The sequence below is a fragment of the Protopterus annectens genome, chromosome 3.part0 (assembly GCF_019279795.1).
Source record: "Protopterus annectens isolate FY-2018-M chromosome 3.part0, PAN1.0, whole genome shotgun sequence".
In the NCBI taxonomy this organism is placed as follows: domain Eukaryota; kingdom Metazoa; phylum Chordata; order Ceratodontiformes; family Protopteridae; genus Protopterus; species Protopterus annectens.
Genome location: NC_056731.1, coordinates 661,194,631 through 661,221,952, shown reverse-complemented (window position 1 = coordinate 661,221,952; position 27,322 = coordinate 661,194,631).

The window sequence follows — 27,322 nt, the reverse complement described above, 5'->3', positions numbered from 1 at the left end:
ATTATGCCAATCTCTACCCCTAGGAAACTGTATTGCCTTTTCTTTTGGCAACTAACATAAAACCTTCTTTGCAGTGTTTAGTTGTAGAGTAGTTAAGGAACAGAATAACATATTATAAACTTTAAGAGATGCTTCCAATGTAGAAATATTTAAGAAGCAATGAGATTTATTAATGTGAGGGAGTGAAGAGGGAAGAGTCTGAATTTTTGCTGGCACAGAAACTCAAGTTTTCTCCGTCCTTCTAAATTTTAAGTTATGTTTTGCTGTGCTATGTAATACTGTATCACTGTTTTTTATTGAAGAATGTTTCAGATCATAATGCATCTGAAATTATGACCTGGACTCAATACATGTATTCAAAAAGAAAAACAAAACAGATTGTCACTTGTGAGTGCAGAAATGTTTTGCCTCATCACCACTGCATTGTTTGTTTTATTAGTGCTGGATACAGCACTTGTGTAGATGAATGCCATTCTATAGTTACCCTCATACCTTGTTTAAAATCATACTTACTGTTTGCTGTAGAATGTTCCATTTTCTTCTGCTTTTCTATAATATTTTAGTGATGTTTTCCCAAGCTGAGCCTGAAAATGGTCCACCTTGATCAGTGCTTTCAGTTGTTTAACTGGGAATACATATCGTTATAGTGTTATGCTGTACCTTCTGTAGACCCAGTTTTTTGTAATAGATCAGATCATTGCGGCTTTAAATTACTATAGGTACTCAGGTTCTAGAAGTGTATTTGCAGTATGTCATGCACTTTCCCAGTGAGATACATGTGTGTTCTTTGCATATGAAATCAGACTATATTTTGCTATTACTCTGTTAGGCTGCAGTATATTTAGTCCCCATGTTTCGTAATAGCTTAGCGCATTCTTGTATTTAATTACATTAGGTACTCAGCTCCAAGATGTGTATTTGCAGTGCAGTTTTCCTGTTTGTACGTAAGAAGCAGTTATAGTATAATTAAAATCTCACAGGTTTTGTTTGAAATTAGTGTGTGCCTTTTGGTTTAGTGCCACTGTTCCTTTGAAATCTAAGTTATTTTTTCTTCATTGTTCACATGCAGGAGCAATCTAAAATATTGTAGTTTCCAATCAACATTTTATACTGAATCCACTTACTTACAGCATGTTTATTTGTGGTGGATATGCTAGGAACAACCCTGCACATTTAAGACATATTTTTATGCACTGTTACTGTATTTAAATGTGTACTATGAACTGGGTTATGTTGTAGTCTATCAAGTTCTGATGAACTGATGCACTATTTTAAGTGAAAATTCTGTTAGTGGCCCTGAATGAAGCAGGAGCCTTTGTGTTTTAGTCCTCTGTGCCATTTAATTTAAATAACATTCTTTGAAATTGCACAACAACAGAGGAAGCTGGTTTGGGCTCTGTGGATTTTATATATCCATGAAGATATGTTGTATACTCTTCACTCCCTCACCTCCAGCTAATTACATATGTCTATATACATCAACTCCAAGATTGCCCAACAGTGGGGAAAGGGCAAATTCCATTTTCAAGATTTTGTGTTTAAAACATTTTGCGTTTAAGATTTTTTTTTTTTAAGTCAGATGGCATGAAACCAGATATACACATATATTTATGTATAAAAAATCCTTTTTATTAACAGTAACAATAAAATAAAAATATGAATTGTAAAACGGTACATTGGTGTAAAATGTATGCATGCTGTCCCAGAGGACTGTACCACTGTTCAGAGGATACACTAACTCTGATTTTTTTAGAACTCACATAAATATAATGGTGATATAACATTTTGACAGATCCTGTCCTGCCAACAAACTATAACAATAATCAATTAGAAAAGACCCTGTAACTGCTATTTGCTTTCATACACATCACCTACCCCAACATTTTCTGCAGAGGTGAAATACTCCCCAGGTGGAAATCAAGCATAGTGCTGGATTGTGACAGCAAAAGCCCTCTGAAACACTGGCTTTACTAGCTATACTTAAAAGGCCATGTATCTCTTTTGTTCAGAAGTCAAACAACACCCAGGTGGACACCAAGTGTAGTGGCAGACTGTAACAATAAAATACGTCTGAAAACCTGGGTTCCAAGCAATATATAACAGGAGATATATCAGTTCCACAAAGAGAGTTCACAATAAAAAACAAGGATTCCAATAAGGTATTTGGTGTAAAACACTCACTATCCCAATGGAACATTCAAATTCCAAGACAGAACCTTTGACAGCAAAGGAATCACAAAAATATAATGACCATATGGCACTTTGTTAGATCTTGTATCCCCAGCAAACCATATCAGTAGTCATTCAGAAGTAATCCTGTAATCACTTGTCCCCAGCCTCTTTCTACAAAGTACCAAGGTGGAAATGAGGCATATTGTCACACTGTAAAAACAAAAGCTGTCTGAAATTCTGGATTTACTAGTTGTGTTTAAGAGGCCAAATTTCCTTTCTTTGAAGGCAATTCATGATAAAAAAATCATGGCCTTCTAATAAGGTACTTTTATACAAAATGCATACATGCTGTCCCAGCAGAGTCTGACCCTGCTCTCTCACTTTGAATGAATCACAGTAATGTGGTGACTGTCTTGCTCTTTAACAGATACTACCCTCCCAAAAAATCATGCCGATAGTCAGAAGTGATCCTGTAACTACCATTTGCTTTCATACATCACATATCCACCAAAAATCCACCAAAAATGATACTCATATTCTGTAGACTTCTAATGTCTCACTGACAAGGAAAGAAAACAAAACAAAAAAAAATACACACAGTACCATATTTCAACTTTATGCTAATAGACATCATCACTGACCCTGAAAAAACATAATTTTATTTGATAGTTTTCAAGTAATGACCACGGATTTTCATGCACAGTATGTCTTCTCACCCTTTCTCCATAAAGACATCAAAAAAGAAAAAAATAGGACAATAACTTATTTCAAACTCTCCCTGTTGAACACGATATACTCCTGGCATTCGTTACTTGAAGAGCTTTGGCATGATTCTTTGTATATCCTTTCTAACTGGTTCTCCAGTTTCTCATAGGATTCTATCAAGTCTGCCCTGCATATTGTGAAGGGTTGCACCCCCTATACCCCTAAATAATATATCCATTCTCTGGGTTCCCTATATTTTTGGGGAAGGGGAGCCAAATTAGGAAAATCTACAGATCGATCCCCTGTTCAGTATGAGCAACCATTGGCCACACTCCCTCTCCCCTAAACTAGCCATGTCAAGATTGTTTGCATAACTCATGTAATTGTTCTTTTCTTTCATTCACAGCCTGAACCCCATACTCATAGCCACTTATGGTTATCGCCTCTCATGCATGATTGCCAAAGATGGTGAAATAAGAACCACAGTAATCTACTTCACTTGCAGATATAGGGCACATCACCTCCTCATCAACTTCAGTAAAAATTAAACAAAAAAAATGATACAAGTGCATGATGCTGTAGGCAGTGTGTACTGTTACCACTGTCCACACATCTTTATGGATTCTTGCAGAAAAAGTGACAAAAAAAAAAAAAGATCACCACAGATATATTTCAGTTTGGAGCTCTCAGGCATTATGCTCTGTCTCCCATAACCCTCAACCAAGCCACACTGATGATCTCTTAGTTGTGGTTATCATAACGTTCCTTGGCTGTCACACACCAAATACCATCATCTGTAATCACCAAAAGTGGTAAAAAATAAGTAACCACAGCAATGTAGATCATGTTGTTGTTGTTGCAGGATTAATCATCTTTCTTTGCCCTTAACAAACTACTCAAAATGAACCTTAGCCATAGCTTTCAACTTCTTAGCACTGCAACTAGGAACAAAACCGAAAATTAAGGAGAGGCAAAAGCACATACTCACAGACAAATATGAAATAGTCCTCTTTTCTTAAGTATTTTAGAACCAGCTAGAATAACAGGTTCTATATCAGCATCCAGTCTTCTGAAGAATATGAAGTCTGCAACTCAAAAGTTATTATTTGTATTATTATTGTCATTATTAGTGTCAGTAACCCTCCTCAATTTACCAGAGAAGAAAAGTACGAGCCATTGCCAGCCCAGAATCAATGAAACCATTTATGAAACCTGACACAGCTCATGCCCCATGAATGGAAGAGTCCCGAGGAAGAAGCAGTATGATACACTGAAACAGCCAATACTAATAAAAAAATCTAACGTTTTAAGTAAAAGACAACAATAAGGAAAGCTGCAGTACCACTGTCTTTCCAAAACTAAGGTGGTTTGAACTAAATCTGTCAACAGAATCTCCTTCTCTCATACCTCTCAAGTTCTTTGCTCAAGAACTGTGAAGAAAGTCAACAATAATAAAAGGACAAATGCTCACAATATGGAAACATTTTTGAATACTACTGTAATTTACTTAAAAGGTTAATAGAACAACAGGTTTTGCACCAATATGCATTTTTGTACAATAAAAAGTATGAAGCTCTAATGACTGCATTAATGACTGAGTTAATGCTCACTGACTTACCCGAAAGTCAAAGCTTTTTGAAGAACAAGGCAAAAAATATGAGGCGTTAACCAGGGATGTGGCCAGGAATTTACAAATTGTACACACCTGAGCTATATTTCACTTCCCATAAAATGCATAGGCTATGAGTTGGCATTGCAGTACATTATGAAGGCCACAAGGTGGCACTGTAGTACATTATCTCTTTGACCACATGACACAGAAATGTTGGTTACAGTGCTGCATTGCAACAAGTCTCTGTGGACCATCCAGATGACCATCACTTAGAAGGCATTATTGTGACAAGCCTCTATGCCAGTATATCTCAGTAGCCAGTCTCAGATGACCAGCCACATCAATGCCAGTGTTGCGCATCAAGTCTGTGTGCTATATCATGAAAAGTAGTCCTACTGGTCCATTCATACAAGCAACAATATGTACCACTGACAAGCTTCTGTGACACAACATGGAAGGTGGTCCACAAAGTAACTTTCATCCTCTTTACTCAGGTAAGCTAGGCTAGCACATACAGTATACTCTTAGCACACTGCCCATGGCCAGAGTAACACCATTAATGCATGTAAACCCACCACAATGTGCTCCTCTGAATTCACAGGCTTTAAAAAGACTAACTTATTAAAACTGTATGATGAGCTCTCAAAATTCAGGTGCAAAATTTTCAGTCCCTTTGTAGCCTCAGCTGTCAGTTATGCCAATTAATTTTATTCCATTCTAAGAAACAGTATAATCTAAGCTGTCACAATCAGCACAAAATCTACTGGAGAATGTAAAAAATAAACCATCTGGGTGGAATAGAACATTAATAAGCTGTATAATAAAATAAAAAAAACAATAAAGACCTATGATAAATCAAACACTACTTACTTTAAATATTCTGTTGAACAGCTCAGAAAAAGATGAAATTTACCATAAGGAAGACTGTAGTGGAACACAAATTAAATCTGGCATCTGCAATCAAAGATAATATGAAATCCTTCTTTAACTACTGAAAGTATTCAGCTTAAGCCTATTCACAGGGTATATTTCTGAGTCATTGAAAATGGTTATTGTTATGTTTCTCCATAAAAAGATACCTCTCAGATCCAAAAACTATAGATCCATCATCCTGTCTACAAAGCCATTCATTGTATTAATTTGTATCTGATTTCATATGCTGCAATATAAAAAAATAATGTTCTAGACCCACAAAACAGTATAGTTTTTATCAAAAGGAGACTATTATTATTTGATTTAGGAAGCTACTTTGAGAAAGTCCCTGGGATCTAGCCAAGACCATTGGCACTATTCCCCAAGATATTATTCCAAATAAGCTTAAATGCCTACACATAGACCCTTATGTTGTATGACAGACAGCAAGCTAGCTTACCAGCAGATGTCACCACGGAAAGCAAAAATGTAATTAGTAGTATTCCTGAGGGCTCATTACTGGGATCCCTTCTGTTCAGTATCTTCTTGTTGCATCTCCAAACCACTAACTGGGGCACATCATGAACTAAATTGCTAATGACTGTAAACTGATGTCATAATTAACTCAGCAACTGATACCAGCAAGGGCTAAAGCATACAAATCAATGGTCTATTAGGGAATGAGATTAAGGTAAATGCAAAGGAGCATAGCATTGTCACTTTGGATAAACAAAACATAACAGCAGCTTACAATATGGCTGCCACCCCATTCCAGAATGATATAGTTATTAGAAACTGTGACACTACTCCATCTTTTGACATCCATGCAACAAGGTAGTCTGGAAATCCTTCTGACTAGCCCACTTAATAATGTAGGTTTTTCTCATCAAAATTAAAAGACATTATCTTTCCTCTATACTCTAACATGATCAAACCAATTGTAGAATATAATGCCCCTTTTGTATGCATCTGTTGAAACACATTACAGAGCGAAAAAGACCCAAGAAGTTCCTAACTAAAAAAATAATCAGACGGGAGAGCCTCATTTACCAAGACAGGGTTGACACTCTATCCTTATATTCTTTGTTTGTATAGATTCGTGCTATGATTTCTGTCTATCACTCTGTGGTATTGATGACTCAACCCTCTTTGATCTCCTAACTAAAGACTTCAATCTCCATCAGCCTACAAATAAGACAGATGCAAACCAACAAGAGGAAACTCACAAACACTGTAAAAATCCAACGAACAATGAATATGAGCGGAGAAACCAGGCAAAATCTCTTTTATTAACAAAATGATGAGCGCTTTCGTCTTATACAATTCCAAAACTTCATCAGACCTGAATGAGTTTGTGTGCTGTAGTTACTTATGAATATGTTAGGTAGTTGTGTAGTTCAAGACAGTTTGATTGCTTTAAGCTATGACAATGGTGGGTAATCTGAGGGAGATTGGTGGCATATTTATCTGTTTTATTGTAGCAGGAGGCAAGTTTCTTTTTTTGAGAATTGTTTAAGTTTGTTAAATTAGGAGCAGCGTATAAGAGAGAGTTGTCAAAAAAGGTGGTGGATAGAGTTTTCTTGCATTATCTGTAAGGAATCATTGATCCTATGAAGGGAGCCTAGTTTCTGGTGTGTAGATTTAATGGTGTGCAGCATGTACTGGCTATATTTGAGACTGCCATCTATTATAATGCCTAGAAATTTACTGTGAGTTACAGTTTCAATGACAGTATTATTTGCTGACTAAATGGTAAAATATTAATTTTGATTTTGGCAACTTTTTGAGGTAAAAAGCATTAACTTACTTTTCTTGGGGTTGAGTAGGAGGTTTGATTCTTTGAGCCAGGTTTCTACAAAGTAGAAATATTTTTGCGTAATGTCTTGGACCTTATTTATTATTGAGGGTACATATATTGATGTTGACTTGTCTGCATACTGAACTAAACTAGCATGGTGAGTGGAGGTGTGGAGGTTGTTAATAAATATATTAAATAGTAGCATACCCGGGGTACAGACCTGAGGGACACCTGTAGTAACTGGATGAAAGGATGAGTAGGTTTATTGCCATTTAACAGCTTGTTACTTTCCAGATAGGAAACAAAGAAACCTCAACAAGGAGTATTGTGAAAGTCCTATCGAGGAGAGTTTAATGATCAGTAGCTGCTGCGAGACAGTATCAAATGTCTTTGACAAGTCTTAGAACATGGTGAACACAAGCAGACCATTGTTTCTGTGTTGGTTTATTATATCAGTATAATGTAGTAGAGCAGTGCTGGTGCTGTGCTGGGGCCTAAAGCAATGTTGTGTTTTTGAGAGCAGGTTATTTGAGGTTAGGTATTGCATCAGCTGCATATGGCTCGATTTCTCTAATATTTTAGAAATGGAGAGAGAATCACTATTGTTCTGTTGTTATTAAACTCTGTAAAATGTCACCTTTGTGCAGTGGTATGAAGTAGGATTTTTTCCACAGAGATGGGATGTATCTTTATGCTATTGACATATTAGTATGGACACAGGGAAGGCTATGACTTCTGCAACCATTTTTAGGTAGGCTGATGGTACAGGATGTATTTAGCAATATCACTGTTATTCCCTGGTGGTATATAAATTGCTGTTAAAGATACAGTTTTCCTATTGTTGATTTTTAGGAGTGTTATTAAAAGTTTTATAGATTATTGCTATACCACCTGCATGCTTGTTTTGTCTGTCATACCTGAGTACATTGTATCCGGGGGGGGGGGGGGGTGATCTCATTATCCTTTATTTATTTTTTAACCAGATTTTGGTAGCTATGACTACATCAGGAGTGTATGTGGCAAGGTAGTATGTCATGGATTTTATTGCACATACTTCTTTAGATTCATGTTTAGTAAGGTGAGTTTGGTTTCTGGTTTGTCTTGAGAGGTATTAGTCGACTGGTTTACTTTGGAGTTGGAAGTGATGGTTTTATGAACAGTGGGACCTGGGTTGGGGTAAATATCTCCGCTAATTCTTCTAATTGATATTTTACAGAGGAAGAGTGTGGCCAGTTATATTTTGGTCTTGGTTTGGTATTTCATCAAAAATTTGGAGTGTTATGGAGAAAGACAGGCTGGGTAGATGTTGATATTCTTTGTGAGGAATGGTTGAAGTATTTGAAGTAGGTGGATTTGATAACTGGTGATGAAGGCTAGTAGAGTAAGGAGGAATAGTAAAATTATCTGAGTTTGAGGCATTTTATTTAACTTGGGTTTTATCTTTGTTGTAAATTAGGATTAGCAAATGTTAGGAGGGTACTAGGTTCATTGTAGAGATGTAATGTGATAGTTATAGGGAGCAAAGAGTAATGCTCGGGCTCACAAAGCAGGTTGAAAATTTGGCAAGGAGTGAATGAAAAACAATTAGTGACTGAACTAAACATCCACAACTCTGCTGAGAGAGAGAGAAGTAAGAGGAACAATGCAGTTTAAAAAGCCTCTGTGCTAGTAGATGAAAGTCTTGATTTTGTTGCTCTAAGACACAGTTTTAGTAGGAGAGTTAGTCCAATTATCACCCTATCCTGATTAATAGTGATATACAACAGTAAAATATTGTACTTGACTGTTTGGGCAAGTGTGTAATAGTAAGAGGTTTATATGGATTTTGAAATGCTCCCCACCCCCACATATCAGCAAAACAATGAGAAAAAGTAGCCCAGAATACAGGACTGAAAAACTGACTTAGAACTGAAAGTGGTTACACAAACATCTGAGGCAAAGGACAAAAAAAAAAAAATAAGAAATAAAGGAATAGAAATAGTGGACTGCTAAAAACAATCAATGGAACAAAGCAGAAGGGGAAAGTACCAATGTGACTGCTGTGGTCTAAGAAAAGTTCTTTGTTTTAGGCTGCCATTATATTTATAATTTACATAAACAGAGTTTACATAAGAGTAAACGTGTGTAAAGGTTATTTATAATGTATTACCAGTCTAAATAGTGGATTAGAATATGAATTTCTCATGGAAAGAGATTTCTTTATTCTGCTCTTTCTCATGTGCTGAGGCAAGGCAACATGTTAAAGACTAACTCATTTGATAACTTTGTCAACCCTGTTATCCAGACAATAATATAAATATGGGTAGGGATCTTTTGTTCACTAGTCTAGCTACTTTTGCCTGGTCAGTGGCTACTGACTTTATGATGTGTAACATATGGAGCATGTGCCCAATGTGTATTGTGTTGTGCACAGTACAACCATGGATTCCTTTGTTCATTCAGGGCTAGTTCCTGAACTACAGCAGGGGATGCTCCTGTGGTGAGAAAGTCCCTCCCCTTGGGGAAGCTGAACTGTCCATCAATTGCTTGATCTTTCAGTGTGGTCAGAACTTTATCTGTTCATACTGATAGTAACACCAGTGTCACAGATGGTTTCATTAGGACTAAAATCTCTTTGTCATTTGACTGGATACTGGTGATACATACTAGCTGGCTGTAAAATGTTAGTTACAAGCTGAAGGATGCATTACATTAATTAATTTTTTATTTATAGGTTCATAGATTCATACTTACAACCATTTTAAGCCTAGCCAAACATTCCCCAAATTTACCAAAATATTGCTGACATATATTAGTATGCCAAGGAAATTTGCAGTTCTGATTTAGGCTTGTACACATCAAGTACCCACAGGCTGCCCTTGTCCTTTAGGGACGTAGCTGCCAAACCAGGGATAAATTTGTAATTTCCCATCCATTAGTCCAGATTATGTTTGAATGAGGTTAGGAATTAGCTTTGTTTCTTATAGATTAGAAGCCTGTTCTGGAGAAGGGATAATCTTTGAGACACACACATGTACCCCCAACGTATCCTGTTTAGGTTGCAGATGAGGTGTTTGTCCTTAGAATGGAAATGTTTGATGTTATTTTGTTTACCTCCCGTATTCTTTTTTGTGAGGAACCTCTGTGATGTCTGAGGCTATTTGAAGGGCCTGGTCAGGGACATACCAAGCATGTGTTGTACTCAATGATTGTTGTAATGTGAGTGAAGTATAGTGGAACACTAACCTCCGTGGACCTACATGCTATGCCATTACATATAAGTTGTGAAATGTTGAATGATTTTCGCACCACAGTATGGATTGCTGGTCAAGGGTCAGGTTACTGTTAACATGCATTCTTAGATCCCCAATCACTGATTCTACATTTAGGGGTGAATTATAAATATAGTAATTTCCAGGGGTGGATGTCTTTTCTAAGGAAATTATTTGTCTTTTTAGTTTGCAATCATGTGTTCATGAAGGTTAGTGTTGTTCTAAAAATGAGTTTATATGATTTTATCAGTAGACTTTACACTACTCATATTCAGACAAAGTGGCCTGGAATCTTTAACATCTACCTCACTGTCATAAGAACTGCATATGAAACCCAAGCAGAATATTATACCCATAAAGTAGCAGAAAGCATTCTAAGAACTAAGCCAACACGGGAATGCAATTAGGGATACAGACAATAGGAAAGAAGGGGCTGGAACTTGTTGGAGAAAACTGGTAAAAGAACACAAATATTGGGAGCAAATAATTAGAGAAAGAAAGGTAATAGAATGGGAAGAGACCAAGAATTTATTTTGACTGCAGGATATGGATTGCATCCCTATCAAGGATTGATGTCAGAGTATAGGCAAAGAGAAAGAAATAGGGAGATCTTACATAAAAGACCTGCACTGGTAGAGTTTTTAGTAGAATCCAGAACAGAAGCTGCTGTTAATAAAGGAATAATTAGTAGAGCATACAAAATACTGCATGATAACTGTAAGGATCAATCAGAAGAGGTTAGAAAGGATTGGGAAGAGAGACTGGATAAGCAATTCACAAAGAAACAATGGGGGATATATGTATGTCTCCTAAATATGCCATAAAGTCTAGAAGATTTAGGATATTTGCTTGGAAGTGTTTATATAGGTATTTTAATACCCCAAGTAGACTCCAAAGAATTTTTCCACAGGTAAGCAGCAAATGTTGTAGGTGTGATGGTGAAGAAAGAGGAGCATTTTTTTCTGGGAACGTAATGAGCTGGCAGACATTAAAGATTCCCTGCAGACTGCTCTGCATACCTCTCAACCTGGAAATATCAAAAATCTGGGCAAAGTCCCATGAAAAGTAGATACAACTGGCCAAAGATCTGTATACTGATTAACATAATATTTACATATATAATTATGCAACCCCCACCCACTCCAATGGAATTTTGAGATACCAACATTCAAACGCAAACTGCATTGAATTGAGAGAGATGTTGACAGCTGACAACAAGCAACAGCAGACCCCATGTAGAAAATCAGAAAAAAGGGGAGGATGGTTTAATTCCAGTCAAGCTTACATTAAACTAGTTATCTAGATTATGAAAGTTCACTGGCCTTTACCTCCTCAGAAAAAAAGATTATTTTGGTCTATGTGCATGTGTTTGGTCTATGCTTTAAACTCCTCATTTTATTCATGTGCCAAACTCAACATTTGTTAATAAATGCTTCTAGTACTCAAGCTGACAAACTGTCATAATCTTTTATGATATATGAGCCCCCCCCCCCCCCCTCCTCAGCACAGGTCATGTCATTCACAGACAAGTTGCCAATAAACCCCTTTCTGTAAGTAGTGGTTAATATGAAAGCACAAATATTTTCTTTTCCTGGTAACCAACTAACAAGACTTTTCAGGGATGGCTCAGGACTTAGAGGAAATAGATATGTAGGCACCTTGCTATAGAAAACTGGCAGTAACTCCTAGAAAAAAAACTAAAATAATTCACAAGTCATTAACAGAGTCTGCAAAATTTTAATGAAAAATTATCCGACTGGCTTCAGCATAGTTTTATCCTCCTCTAGAGAGTGTTCAACTCTGAACTTGTAAAAATGCAACCATGAAAGCAAGCAACAGACCTCTTACATGGATAAAACAGTGAACCATGACTGGTCTGGAGCTCAATAAATTAATATCAGAAAAGCTTTAATACTAGTAAAACATTGCCATATATCCGGTAAGTGTTTACTTCTAAATAGACTATTTCTGGCATTTATATTAGGGAATTCAAGTCTTTTAACAATGCTTTCTTTTATTTGTATCTTCTTAGTGAAAATGTAGATACCTCCATACCTCTCAGCCTCTTATCAAAAGAAATCTGGACAGAGCCTATAATAGTGAGTGTCAAAGATCCAAATATAGGGACAGATGTCAAATATTGGTCTTATAAACTCAGAAAGTTGTTAGAAAAATAGGATTTGTGTTAGCATGCATTTTCTGAAGGATATGAAGTCTGAAACGCAAATTTATGTAATTATTTAATGACTTCAACCCTCAGTGATTTACCAGAACACCATAAAGTTTATAAAGAACAGACCAAAAATATGAGGCAAAAACCTGGGCATTCAGCGCAAATCTGGACAGTTGAGAGGTATGTAAACTGACCACTTGCAAATGGTATTATGAAAATATACTTTGCTTATATTGGGAAAGAGCTAGGCATGTATGGTATTTACAAAGTCAAATATAAACAGTCCAGCAGGCTTGTCAATCGCTTGGCAAGCTTCCCTGCATATATCACTGTCTAGTTCCATGACATGCAAAGGTATGAGCACACAGTAATCAGATACAGAAGTTGATTTTAATGTAGCCGTGACAATACTGTATGCCCAGCCATTCCACAAACTGTGAAGATTTAATAATTAAAATAAATAAGCACAACTAAGCTGTTAACTGAATGCAATAAAGAGAAAGACAAAACAGGGTCTAGTAATGACATTGAAAGGCAACTTCTTATGCATCTTCAAAACATTTGCATATACAGTCTTCCTAAATCTACTACACCTACAAACAGTGGCATGGCTAGAGTTTGTGCCACCAAGTGCTGTCTAAGTTTGCCATACCTCCCCCTCACAAATTCATGGTCAAATGGGGCCAATCATACACAGCCCCCCCCCCCCCACAGCCATTCCAGTGTCCCATTACTTGGCTATTTCTCTCCATTTACCATATATATATATATATATATATATATATATGTGTGTGTGTGTGTGTGTGTGTATTGAAGTGACACCCTGACCCCATGTGCAAAAAGGGAGAAAAGGGGTTGTGGATGAATACATCCACACACACACACACACACACACACACACACACACACACACACACACACACACACACACACACACACACACACACACACACACACACACACACACACACTAATTATATATATTTTTTGTTTTTTAAGCATTGTTGATAGCAAATGGGAAAGAAAAATAGCAGCTACTTATAACTACTTGTTGCAGTTACTTTTGTTATTTTTCTTTTAATTTAATTTGTTTGTCTTAAGTGTGTGCCTCACAGCAGTTTAATATGTTGCTATAAAACCGTAGACTTGATTCCAGCCAGTCATCATACAATAATACCCTGTTATAGAAAGGTTGTTCTCCAACAGCATATTGTAGTTAAGCTCCACCAATATTTAAAGCTAATTTACAGCCCATAGTGTTTCCCCTCTTTGCTAAGCTTACTGACAACTTTGCTTGTGGTAAGTTCTCTCCATCTGAAGCCTTAAGCAAGCTGGCTGTAAATAGAATTACCTTATAATGTAAGGCTGACCAGCTAAAAATATCTCACAAGCTTTTATACGCCAGTAACTGGCCAGTATTATCTAAAATACCAACCTGGTGCACTCCGCTCAAGGCTACATGGCTATACATTTACCTGTGTAGCAGATGTCAAACTGTCTGAGTGTAGATTAGCAAACTCAGCCTACAGTGTCCGCATAACCAAACCATAGAGCAATCTAAACATATTCAAATTAGCCTCCAAACAAGTGTACTAACTGGTAAGTCCAAATGCTCAGTAAGTGGTGTAATAACTGTGGGGTTAATTTTCCTAGCTAATTACCAAAGTTCCTCTAGGTGGGGGTTATGTGATGTACATTGTCACTACCCTTCTTCTGCTTTTCAAGTCTTATCTCACTTTCCATCAAGCTCTGTAGTCCTCTGTTGAATCTTCTTCATATCCTGTTATACATTATCCATTCCTTACACCTATATTCCTTCACTTCTTCTATTTTCACTGTTATTATTTGTACTTCTTACCATTATCAGGATCTTTTATAATTCATGTGTCCTACTCATCTTGCCACATCTATCATTCCTCTCAGATTTTTTGCCATCAGTTCTTTCTTCTGCCTATTCTTTCCTTAAGGTGTTTTTTAAATATCATATTAATTGATACATGTTTTTTCTGATTTGTTTAGAGTATATTAGATCTCCTTCAACACCCGTCACCAATTAGTTATTTGCTACTCTAATCTGTATTCTATATGCCTACTCTACTGGTGTTGTACATACTTTGAAGTCTTATCTTTGCTTGCATATACAGTGCCAATGATAACACCTTATTTACTTTTGTCATATTGCTAATCGTTGCCTATACCATTGTAATTGACAACACCTTATTTACTTTTGTTGTATTGCTAATTGTTGTCTATACCATTGTAATTGACAACACCTTATTTACTTTTGTCGTATTGCTAATTGTTGCATATACCATTGTAATTGATAACAACTTGTTTATTTTGTCATACTGCTAATTGTTGCATATACCATTATAATTGATAACATCTTGTTTACTTTTGTCGTATTGCTAATTGTTGCATATATCATTGTAATTGATAACACCTTGTTTACTTTGTTGTATTGCTAATTGATGCGTATATCATTGTAATGAACTCGTTTTCACTTAATTCAGGTATCATAATGATGCACCAATGGTCAAAGTGTGTTTACCACTGTGTAAATGTTGGATATGTAAGTATATTTATTTATTTGTTTGTATTTCACAAATGGGAATGTCTGTCTAGACATAGCCCTTTTTTCACCCAAGGGGACCAGTGGAGAATAGCTTTATAAGAAGCATGAAACATGAGATACTGATCAGATGACAGCAAATATCACAGCATGCATAAGATACTCACACATTTTGCATAGTATTGTTGTATTAATATAATTCTATGTTCTAGAGAGACTGCAATTATTAAACATTGGAAATTATGTTTGTCTCGATCATGGATCTCAAACTCATTGCCCACGGGGCACATATAGCGCACAAACCCACCTAATGCAGCATATGAATCCATTTGATTCATTTTTCAAATTGCTAGCCTTATCTTATTCAGGGTTGTATGTTTAGCTGCATGCAACATAGACCTGAATATGATAAAGCAGCTAACTGGAAACTGACTGAATTATTGGAATCCTCCCTCTTAGATGGTAACTGTTCACTGATAGCCCATCCATATCTTTTTACTATATGAGGTAAGCAATAAAGTTTGGTTACACAGAGTAACCAAGATCAGTGCTTACATGAGATGTAAACAGAATCAGTCACACCCTCACTTCAGGGGTGTTTCTTTTCATAAAAGTATTTGTATTAATAGTGGCAGAACTCTATCTGTGTCTGTGGGTGGCAGTATCAGTGCACACTGACAGCAACATCATTGCAGCCATTTGTATTTTTAAATAATCAGAAATAGTGACAATAAATGTACAAAACAATAGCCAGAAAAAAATGAAATATACAAAGTAACTCCGCCAATGATGTGTTGTAGTACTTTCATCTTATTAATATAAAATACTTCTTCAGAAACAAAGAAAAACACATAAATGGTAATCAATTAATTAAATATGTACCACAACGCATATAGTTTCATAGGCTCATAGGTAGGTACTAGGCTATTGGCCCTAGGGCCTATATAAGTCTAGCCAAACGGTACCCTGGCTTTTGCCACCAAAGAAAATTATTTTCATGTGCCCCTGTCAAGCAGAGCCACAGAAGTGATCCCCGGGGTGAATTTCCTGTTTCCCATCCAAACATCAAGATTTTTCTTGAAGAGTACTAATGAGGAGCTTTGTTTGATATAGATAGGTAATTTGTTCCAGAGTATGGAAAGTCTCTGGGACAGGAATCTATCCCTCCAGCATGTTCTGTTTATTGTGGTGACAAGGTTTAGGTCCCCAGAGCGTGCAGTTCAGAGGGATTGGGATTTCTTTATGTGGAGCATGTCCAACAGCTCTGGGTTTGACATAGCTTTGTATGTTAGGCAGAGATCGCCTCTGAGTAGGCGATATGCGACAGAGTAAAGCTGGAGTTTTTTGAGATGGTCTGCGTAGAGCATCTGTTTGAGGCCGGTAATCCTCTCTGTGAGGTGTTTCTGTGGTCTTTCCAGTTGTTGTAGATGTCTTGTGAGGTACATACCAAAAGGGGCATTGTACTCTATAATGGGTCTAATGAGTGATGAGTAGAGGGGAACAATGACCTCTTTTTTCCTGGATGAGAAACTTTTTGTGATGAGGTATGCCACGAAGAAGGATTTCCTGACTACTGTGGTGATGTGATTATCAAAGGAGAGACTATTGTCCACCTGTGTCCCAAGGTCTCTTATCACACTTTCGGTGTTAAGTCGACTACCGCCTATGTGGTAGTTCATGGGTACAGAGTTTTTACCAAAAGGGATGACAGTGCACTTTTTGGCATTGAGCTTGAGGCTATGGCTTTGACACCATGCATCTGACTCAGTGAGGCCCTTTTGTAGGATGTCCACATCATTAGGAGTTTTGATTATGGCTCCTAGTTTACAGTCATCTGTGAACTTTGTTAGCCAAAGACCTTCTGTGTTAGCCTGTACTTCAGAGAAGTAGATACCAAACAGGAGAGGACCTAGGACTGAACCCTGTGGTACTCCACTTGTCACTGGTCTGAAGATGGATTTAGAGTCTGCTACTTTCACAGTGTAGGTTCTATCAGTGAGCCAGCTGGCAACCCATCTTGTGACATAGGGATTTATACCTAGTTTAGTGAGTTTGTCTATAATTCCAGAGTGAGGGATGGTGTCAAAAGCCTTGGCGAGATCTAGATAGGCTGTGTGAACCACCTTCCCCTCATCTACGGCTTTGGTGACTGCTTCAAAGAAGTCTATCAGGTTTAGTAGACATGATCTGCATTTTACAAACCCGAACTGGGTAGAGTCCAGAGTCTGGAGATTACCAATATCATTGTTTATAAGTTCCATAATGATACGCTCCATAGCCTTGCAGATCAGGCTCGTCAAGCTAATGGGGCAGTAGTTCCCAGGGTCCGTGGTGGCTCCCCCTTTGTGGAGTGGGATAACTGTTGCTGTGCGCCATTCAGTGGGCACAAAGCTTGAGGTAAGGCTATGATTGAATATGGTACTTAGGTGGGGTGCCATTTCGTTCTGTAGTTCATGTAGAACGCAGCCTGGGTGTCAGGTTCCATGGATACTGTATTCTTGGCTTTGGAGAGTGTGTTTTTTACCTGTGCAGCCATGATTACAGGTACTTTGCATTCTTCCGATATAGAGATGGACCCTTTAGGGGATGAGAGAGGGATAAAGTTAGCACTGATCCTATCTGCCAGGATGTTGGCAATATCAGTTGGTTTTGTATATTTAGTGCCATTGTGCTGTAACTCAGAGCAGATCTGAGTGTTGCCATTGAGATTCTTGACATAGCTATAGAATGCTTTGTGGTTGTCTTTAGAATCAGTGGCAATTTTTTTTACGTAACTAGCTTTGGAGGATTTTATGAGGGATCTCAGCTTCTTACTGAGGCTGACCACGGAGTTCCTCCAATAATGGGATTTTACTCTTTTTTGCAACAGTTTCTTTCTTCTGTTGTAGAGTTTGTTTATAGCAGCGGGCCACCGGACTGGCTTCCTTTTTTGGAGGATAGCATCTTGGTTCTGTTAGGGATTGCACAATCCATGCACTCGTGTAAGTGCTTATAAAGTTCAATTGTATAGGATTCAGCAATTTTATCTCTACTGTCCGACAGCATGGGTGTCATGAAGTTTGCCACTTCTGTCTTAAGAAGCATGAAGTTGGCTTTGGAGAAATTTTTTACAGTGGTTTCCCTGATGGGGTGGGATGTGGATGTCTAGGTTGATTTGCTTGTGGTCGGATCTGACCAATGAGGAATTGACCTCTGGTGTGAAATACCAGTTGTCCATGTTGGTAATGACCAGGTCTAGGATATTGCTGCCCCTGGTGGGGGTGTGGATAAGTTGATCCAAGGCATTGGAATTTATGAATTCCAGAAAACGTTGAGCACAAGAGTTGGTTTTCCCAGTTAATGATGGGGTAGATGAAATCACCCATTATTAGGGTGTTAGGTTGTACCCTAATATTTTCCAGTGTATCAAGAAATGAGGAGTGGGAATCCTGGGGCATGGTGGGGGATCTGTAGCAAGCTACAGTTTGCACTGAGGTCTTTCCCAGAGTTAGTTGCACTTGGATAATCTCAGATGCATTATGCTCAGCAACTAGCCTGGACGTGTGGATATCCTTAATGAATATGGACACGCCTTCGCCTTTAGTGCTTTGGTCCAGGTTAGGTGGCCGAAAGGTGCGGTATGAATTATAGCCTGGTAATGCAGGGGTGCTCTCTGGAGCCTTGAACCAGGTCTCTGCCACTGCACAGATGTCGATGTTCTCCATTTTAAGGAGTGCGTCGAGTGAGTGCAAGGTTTAGACTTCTAACATTAAGTAGCATTACCCTCAGATCTTGCTTGCTTGTACCTGTTACGGTGGTGAATTTGTCATTTGAATCTTGCCTAAAAAAGGCACTATAGGGGTGGCAAGAGCCTTAGCCAGTATCCGGAATCCCAAGGGCGACAGGTGCAGACCATCTCTGGCAAAGCATCGTGGTTTGTCGATCATGTCATCCCAGGCAGACAGATACTGGATCCCCTTAGAATGGCACCAGAAGCTTAGCCAATTGTTGAAGTCAATCATTTTGTCCTTGTACTGTGGTATCATTCTGGGTGATGGCAGAATGCTACTCAGGGCTAGGGTCATACCTGCCTGGGCTACAAGATCAGAAAGCTCCTCCATGTCTCTTTTCATGTAGTCCAATGAGGTATGTCTCAGGTCATTCACACCAACATGGACAATGACAGAGTCATATTTGTACTTGCTGTGGAGTGACCTGAGTGCATGCATTATGTTGCGGATCCTGGCACCTGACAGGCAGCTGACAGTAACTTTCTCCTTGTTTAGCCTGGTGAGTGGAACATCAGTGTACCTGACTATAGAGTCACCTATGACTAGAGTGTTGGGTACGTTGGTATGCCTTATGGGCTGTGGTTGAGTGGCACACTGAGTTCGTGGGCTATGTGTCATTTGGGTTGTGTTGGGGGGTAGAGGTTGCTTGAGTTTCTGCTTTGGAGGTCCCTGTTGCTTGGGTAGATTTTTTTTGAGAGCATCCGCAAATGTAGGTGTGTGTTTTGTGTTTCTGTGTGTGTGTTTTGGAGGTGTAGGTTCTGAGGGACTGTGTGATGAGTGTGGTGTGGTGCAAGTGTTTACCTACTCCTCTTGACTGTCTAGTCCAGTCTTGGGTGAAGAGAGCTTTGCTTCCAATTTGGTTATATAAGTGTATCTCTAACAGGTTGTAGTGTTGGGTGGTAGGAGGAGAGGGTTGTCTGTGTACATGAGGCAATTGCTGCATTGCCCCAAGATGCCCAGATTCATCAGGTAGACAGGAGAAAACACCGGGAACCGACCCTTAGACATGCCTGGATAGTTGCTTATGTATTAAGTACTAAAAACTGTTTTCCTCTATTCAAGTGAGGAAAGTTGAGTGCTGTAGTAATTTGTAGCTTATTTAGTGCTTACAATGAGTTCTGAACAAGTGCTGAGCTGAAAGAAACAGATTTGAGTACTTAATCTAGAATACTGGCTAGTTCTAAAAAACAAAATTAAGCTAGAAGGCTTCCCTCCAACACAGAAAGGATTTGGGGCTCAGAAGCTTACAAACAGTCCTGGATACAGCAAATTTGTATATGGACTAGACAACTTATAGGAAAGGCAGGAAACAAGCTTAGAATATATATATATATATATATATATATATATATATATATATATATATATATATATCTTTTGTTTGTTTGTAAAGTGGAACGGGGAAAGGAGGAGCAGAAGCTAACTGGGTTGGCCTTCTCAAATGTTCTCCCTGGAATAGGTAGAATGAGGTAATGACACTAGACTGGGAGGAGTATCCCAGATCAAATTTGCAGTAGGGGTGGGCAACTGCAAAGCCACCAAGTATAAAGACAAGATACCAAGAGGGAGGGAGAGTGGGAAACAAAAATCAGAACAAACAAACCGAACCAGATGCTTAACAATTGTAGAAAATTCTACTAAATACCTCACATACAGTGAGTAAAATAAAAGTGCTATAAATAACTCAGAAATAAGCAAAAAACAGGATACTTAATGTTCTATATCACAGATTAGTTAGCTCAGAGCCCTTCCTCCGACTTCCTCTGATTAGCTCGGTGTGAAATGGCATAAACAGTCACAAGTTAACTTCTTAAGTAACAAAGTTGAAACCTGAAACAACTTTAAAAAAAGCTTGAAAAACCAATGAGGTGCTTACTCCAAGGTGTAGTCCAGGCAACCCCAGTCACACAATGACCACAAACAATTCACTCTCACTGAAATGCTATAATGGCTTTGGCTAAGCTATGATGGCCTGGGACATGTGCTCAGACACACAGCCTCTACTAACAAACAACTAGGCCCAAAACACAAGCCTGAATATGGACAATGCTACACTACCAACACTACTTAGATAGAAAAAACTGCAGAAATATTAAACAGATAAAGGGTCAAGGAGACTCTAGAGAATGCTTTTAAATGCAAACAAGTTATATGATACACTCCTAGCAGGAAATCAGAACAAACAAACCCAACTAGATGCTTAACAATTGTAGAAAATTTTACTTAATACCTCACACACAGTGAGTAAAGGTAAGCACTAGGTAGCCTATCCTCCATGGGAAGAGTGAGTTTTGGCCCAGAAATTGTAGTTTATTTGGCCGTTTGGGCAGTTTTCCATCTCTTTCAATTTGCTGGCTTAAAAGCCTACATTTGTACCTGTTCCCCGCCTTTCCTGTAACTAGTCAAGTCCAGGTACAGATTTGCTGTATCCAGGACTCTTCATAAGCTTCTGAGCCCCCCAAGCCTTTCTGTGTTGGAGAGAAGCCTTCTAGCTTATCAGTGGGAGTGGTAAGCATTAGGTAGCCTATCTACCACAAGAGGAGTGGTTCCTGGCCCAGAAATTGTAGCTATTGGCCGTTTGGGCAGGTTTTTTTTTCATCTCTTTCAACCTTCTGGTTTAAAAGCCGCACTTGCGTTTGTTTCCCACCTTTCCTGTAACTAGCCTAATCCAGATACAGAGTTGCTGTATCCAAGTCTGTTGGTAAGCTTCTGAGCCCCGCAAGCCTTTCTGTGTTGGAAGAAAGCCTTCTAGCTTATCAGTGGGAGTGGTAAGCACTAGGTAGCCTGTCTACCACTAGAGGAGAGGTTCTTGGCCCAGAAATTGTAGTTTATTGACCATTTGGACAGTTTGTCCATCTCTTTCAACTTTCTGGTTTAAAAAACCACATCTGTGCTTGTTTCCCATTTTTCCTGTAACTAACCTGCTGGGTAGCACTAGAAAGCCTTACACTGATACAAGCCTTCTAGCTTAGAAGAAAGACGTTGTAGTGATTATGTATCAGTTTTCTGTATTTTCTTGCTGTATTTAACTGTTTTCTGCCTAAATGCAGATTTTCCAGCATTTATTGTGATTTAAAAGCTTGTTTTTTTCACATATTGTACTTATTTGACTGCCTGCACTTTTAAAAAGTTGTTTTTTGTTTAAATAATTTGTTTAACTGTTGTAGGCTACACACTATAGTGTGATAGCCTTTTCTGATCATTTGTAGTCGTTTAAAGCTGTTTTAAGTGTATTTTTTACTGTTTTTGCCTTAGCTTTTCAAACAGAAAACTAAAAAAAAAAATTCCTTGTTTCCCTCCTTTCTAAGCTAGTATAGTCCAGTTTTCAGGCTAGTGCTGAATTCAGGGCTGTGATACTAGTTTCTGAGTTGCCCATACCTTACTTGGATAGAGGGGAGTTTCTCTGTTCACCTGTGAGAGAGGGGAGCTTTGAGCAACCTATCTGTCCTTGGAGGAGTGGTTCCAGCCCAGAAGTTAGTAGTTTATTGGCCATTTTCTATCTCTTTCATTTCCCTACTATAAAAACCGCGTTTGCATGGTTTTGTGCACAGGGCAGTGCCAGTTAGCTACGGTGAAATTATTCCCGGCTCCGCTAAGTCTCTTCTTCAGTTTTTCCCTTGAAACTAGTCTAACTTTGAACCTAAGCACTCAAAAAGCATCTTACAGCCCAGCACTTGCTCAGACCTAACAGCAAGCACTAATATACCCTGACACTGATTGCCCAGCAGGGCAAGGCTCTTTATTCACCCCTCACCAGCCAAGCAACTAAGCAGCTCACCCTACTATTCTGGCATGACCAAAGGACAACTTCAGGTGCACTCTCCAGTCCAGCTGGTGAATCTGGGTATCCTGAGGCAATGTTACAACTGCCTCATGTACACAGACAACCCTCTCCTCCTACTACAAAACACTAACATATGCAAGAGATGCAATTATACAGCCAAACTGGAAGCTAAGCTGTCTCCACCCAAGACTGGAACAGACAGTCAAGAGGAGAAGGTTAACACTTGCACCACACCTCCAGCCACACACAGACCTACTAAAACAGCACTGGCAAAAAATACAGATTAATACACAAAATCATACTCGGAGGCTCTAAATAAAAACCTGCAAAAGCATCAGAGACCTCCAAAGCAGACACCCAAACAACCTGCACTTCCTGTCACAAACCAGACAACACATAAAACACAAAATCAGTGTGCCACACAATCACAGCCCTTAAAGCGAAATAACATACCTAACACACTAGTAATAGGTGACTCTATAGTCAGGCACACTGACGTCCCACTCACTAGGCTGGACAAGCAGAAGGTTACTGTTAGCTGCCTGTCGGGAGTCAGAATCCGCCACATAACACAAGCACTCAGGTTACTCCAGAACAAGTACAAATATGACTCTGTCATTGTTCATGTTGGTGTGAATAACCTGAGATGTACCTCCCTGGACTACATGAAAAGAGACATGGAAGAGCTCTCTGATCATGCAGCCCAGGCTGGTATGACCCTGACCCTGAGTAGCATCCTGCCCTCACCAAGAATGATACCTCAGTATAAAGAAAAAATGATCAATTTCAGCAATTCGCTAAGCTTCTGGTGTCATTCAAAGGGGATCCAGTGTCTGTCAGCCTGGGATGACATGCTCGACAAGCCGCATTGCTTTGCAAGAGACGGCTTGCACGTGTCACCCCTAGGCTTTCGAATACTGGTCAAGGCTCTTGCTGCCCCCATAGTGCCTTTTTTAGGCAAGGCTCAAAAGTCAAACCCACCTCCGTAAACAGCACAATTAAAAAAACTGAGGGTTATGCTACTCAATGCCAGGAGTTTAAATCTCAAAATGTACGCGCTCGAAGCACTCCTCAGTATGGAGAACATCGACATCTGTGCAGTAACTGAAACCTGGTTCAAGGCTCCAGAGAGCACCCCAGCGCTACCGGGCTACAACTCATACCACACGTTTTGGCCACAGAACATGGACCGAAACACAAAAGGAGGAGGTGTATCCATATTCATCAAGGATACCTACACCTCCAGGTTAGTGGCGCAGCATGATACCTCTAGGATCATCCATGTGCAACTAACATCAGGCAAATCTGCGATGTAAATTGTGGCCTGCTACAGATCACCCTCCATGACCCAGGACCACTACTCCACCTTTCCGGAGACACTGGAAAGCATGAAGGTCCTACCGAACACCCTGATATTGGGCGATTTCAATTACCCTACCATTCATTGGGAAAACTACTCGAGTACAAATTCCCAGGCCCAGCGCTTCCTGGAATTCATCAACTCAACCGCCCTGGATCAGCTGGTAAATTCCCCTACCAGAGGTGAAAACATATTGGACCTGGTCATCACCAACATGGGTGACAGGTGTTCCACACTGGAGATCAACCCATCACTGGTTAGATCAGACCATAAACTAAACACTCTGGATGTCCACACCCCACCACCACCCTCGACTAAGGAAACCACAGTAAAAAACTTTTCTAAAGCAAACTTCACCTTACTTAAGACAGAGGTGGGAAGTTTCACAGCCCCCAAGCTAAAGAATAACGCTGCCCAAGATGCAGAAACCTTTACAAATGCACTCTATGAGCACCTGCAAGGATGCATGGATCATGCCATCCCTAGCAAAACCAAGACTCACTCCTCTAAGAGAAGGAAACCAGTTTGATGGACCCCTGCAATAAACAGGCTATACAATAGAAGGAGGAAACTAGTTCAGAAAAAAAGCAAATCCCAAGAAGGAAAGACATCCCTAATAAGTATCAGTAAGAAACTAAGGTCCCTCATGAAATCATCCAAGGCTAACTTCAAAAGAAAAATAGCCAAGGATTCAAAAAATAACCACAAAGCCTTCTTTAGCTATGTTAAGAATCTAAGTGGCAACTCGCAGATATGCACTGAACTAGTGCAAAATAGCACAAAATATACTGAACCTACTGATATTGCCAACATCCTGGCAGATAGATTCAGTGCAAACTTCACCCCCCTCTGACCTCCAAAATGGCCCACAACAATACCAGAAAAGTGTAGTGCTCCAAAAATCACAGACACACAGGTGAAAACAGCCCTTTCAAAAGTCAAAAACACTGCGTCAGTGGGACCAGATGGTGTCCCAGGCTGCATCTTGCACAAACTACAGAATGAACTAACCCCTCACCTAAACACATTGTTCAACCTCAGCCTCTCCACAGGCTACGTGCCCATAGAATGTCACACAGCAACGGTTATTCCTCTCCACAAAGGAGGGGCCACAACTGACCCTGGTAACGATCGCCTCATAAGCCTGACTAGCCTGGTCTGCAAGGCTATGGAGTGCATCATCATGGAACTCATTAACAGAGACATTGGGAACCTCCAAACACTTGACCTGACCCAGTTCAGCTTTGTTAAGGGAAGATCATTCCTACTAAACCTGGTTGACTTATTCGAGACAGTCACCAAGGCCATAGACGAGAGAAAGGTGGTCACACAGCCTATCTTGACCTCGCCAAGTCTATCGACACCATTCCCCACTCAGGTATTACAGAAAAAGTCACCAGCCTGAACATAAACCCCTACTTCACAAGATGGGTTGTCAACTGGCTTACAGACAGAACTCACACGGTAAGAATAGCGGGCTTCAGGTCCGATTCTAAACCAGTCACAAGTGGTGTCCCGCAAGGCTTAGTCCTGGGACCCCTACTGTTTGGCATATACTTCTCAGATGTACAGGCAAACACAGGAGGACTACGGCTAACCAAGTTCACCGATGACTGCAAACTGGGAACCATAATTGACTCTCTGGCTGACACGGACATCCTTCAAAAGGGCCTAACTGAGACGGACACCTGGTGTCAAAGTCATGGCTTCAAGCTAAATGCCAAAAAATGCATAGTCATCCCATTTGGGAAAAACAAAACACCCACGAATTACCACATAGGTGGCAGCCCCCTTAATACAGAAGAGGTAATAAGAGATCTGGGGGCCCAGGTAGATAGTAAGCTCTCCTTTGACAATCATATTGCCAAAGTAGTTAGGAAATCCTTCTATGTGGCCTATCTAATTACTAAAGGGTTTGCATCTAGAAATAAAGAGGTTATAGTGCCCCTCTACTCGTCACTCATTAGACCCATCATAGAGTACAATGCCCCATTTGGGATGTACCTCACAAGACACTTCCAACAGCTGGAAAGACCACAAAAGTACCTCACCAAGAGGATTACTGGCCTCAGACATATGTCCTATGCAGCCCGACTGAAAAAACTGTGCCTGTACTCAGTGGCATATTGCTTACTCAGAGGTGATCTCTGCCTGACTTACAAAGCCTGTCCAACTCAGAATTGATGGACATGCTCCACCTAAAGAAATCCAAGTCACTGTTAGCCACGCGCTCTTGTGAGCTAAACCTCGCCACAACAATAAATAGAGCATGCTGGAGGGATAGATTCCTGTCACAGAGACTCCCCATGCTTTGGAACAAAATTCCAAATTACTTCAGGCAGAGCCCCTTACTAACACTCTTCAAGAGAAACCTTGACGAGTGGATGGGTAACAGAAAATACACCCCTGGGATCACTTCATTGGCTCTGCTTGACAGAGGATCCGTTAATTAATCAATGGGGCGATGAAAGCCGACACACTCTGGCTATGCTTATAAATGCCCTCGGGCAGATAGCCTAGTACCTACCTATGAACCTAAATAAAAGTGCTAAAAATAACTCAGAAATAAGCAAAAACAGGATACTTAATGTTATATATCACAGATTAGTTAGCTCAGAGCCCTTCTCTAACTTCCTCCGATTAGCTCAGTGTGAAATGGTATATGGTATTTAAAATATCCAATCAAAATTTTATATTAAAATACCATAACTATCGCATTCAAATTAAACATGAAAATGATCAAGTTGAATGAATAAATGTGTCTGTGGGCGGCAGTATCAGTACACACTGACAACAACATTAATCCAGTCATTTGTATTTTTAAATAACCACAAAACGTGACAATAAATGTACAGAACCATAAACATAAAAAAATGAAATATACAAAGCAACTCCACCAATGATGTGTTTTAGTACTTTCAGCTTATTAATACACAAGATCAGAAACAAAGAAAAACACACAGTAATCAACTAATTAAATATGTACCACAACTCATATGGTATTTGTAACATCCAATTAAAAGTTTATATTAAAATAAAATAACTGTCGTATTCAAATTAAACATGAAAATGATTTTGATGAATGAATAAATAAGTAGCACATTATTTCCTTCCCTTAACTTCACATTTGATATTAAGAAATGTATTTAAACTAGGAAAATGCTATGCATTTGATTTAATTTGACATGGAAGTTCCTTGCATTATATGATTTA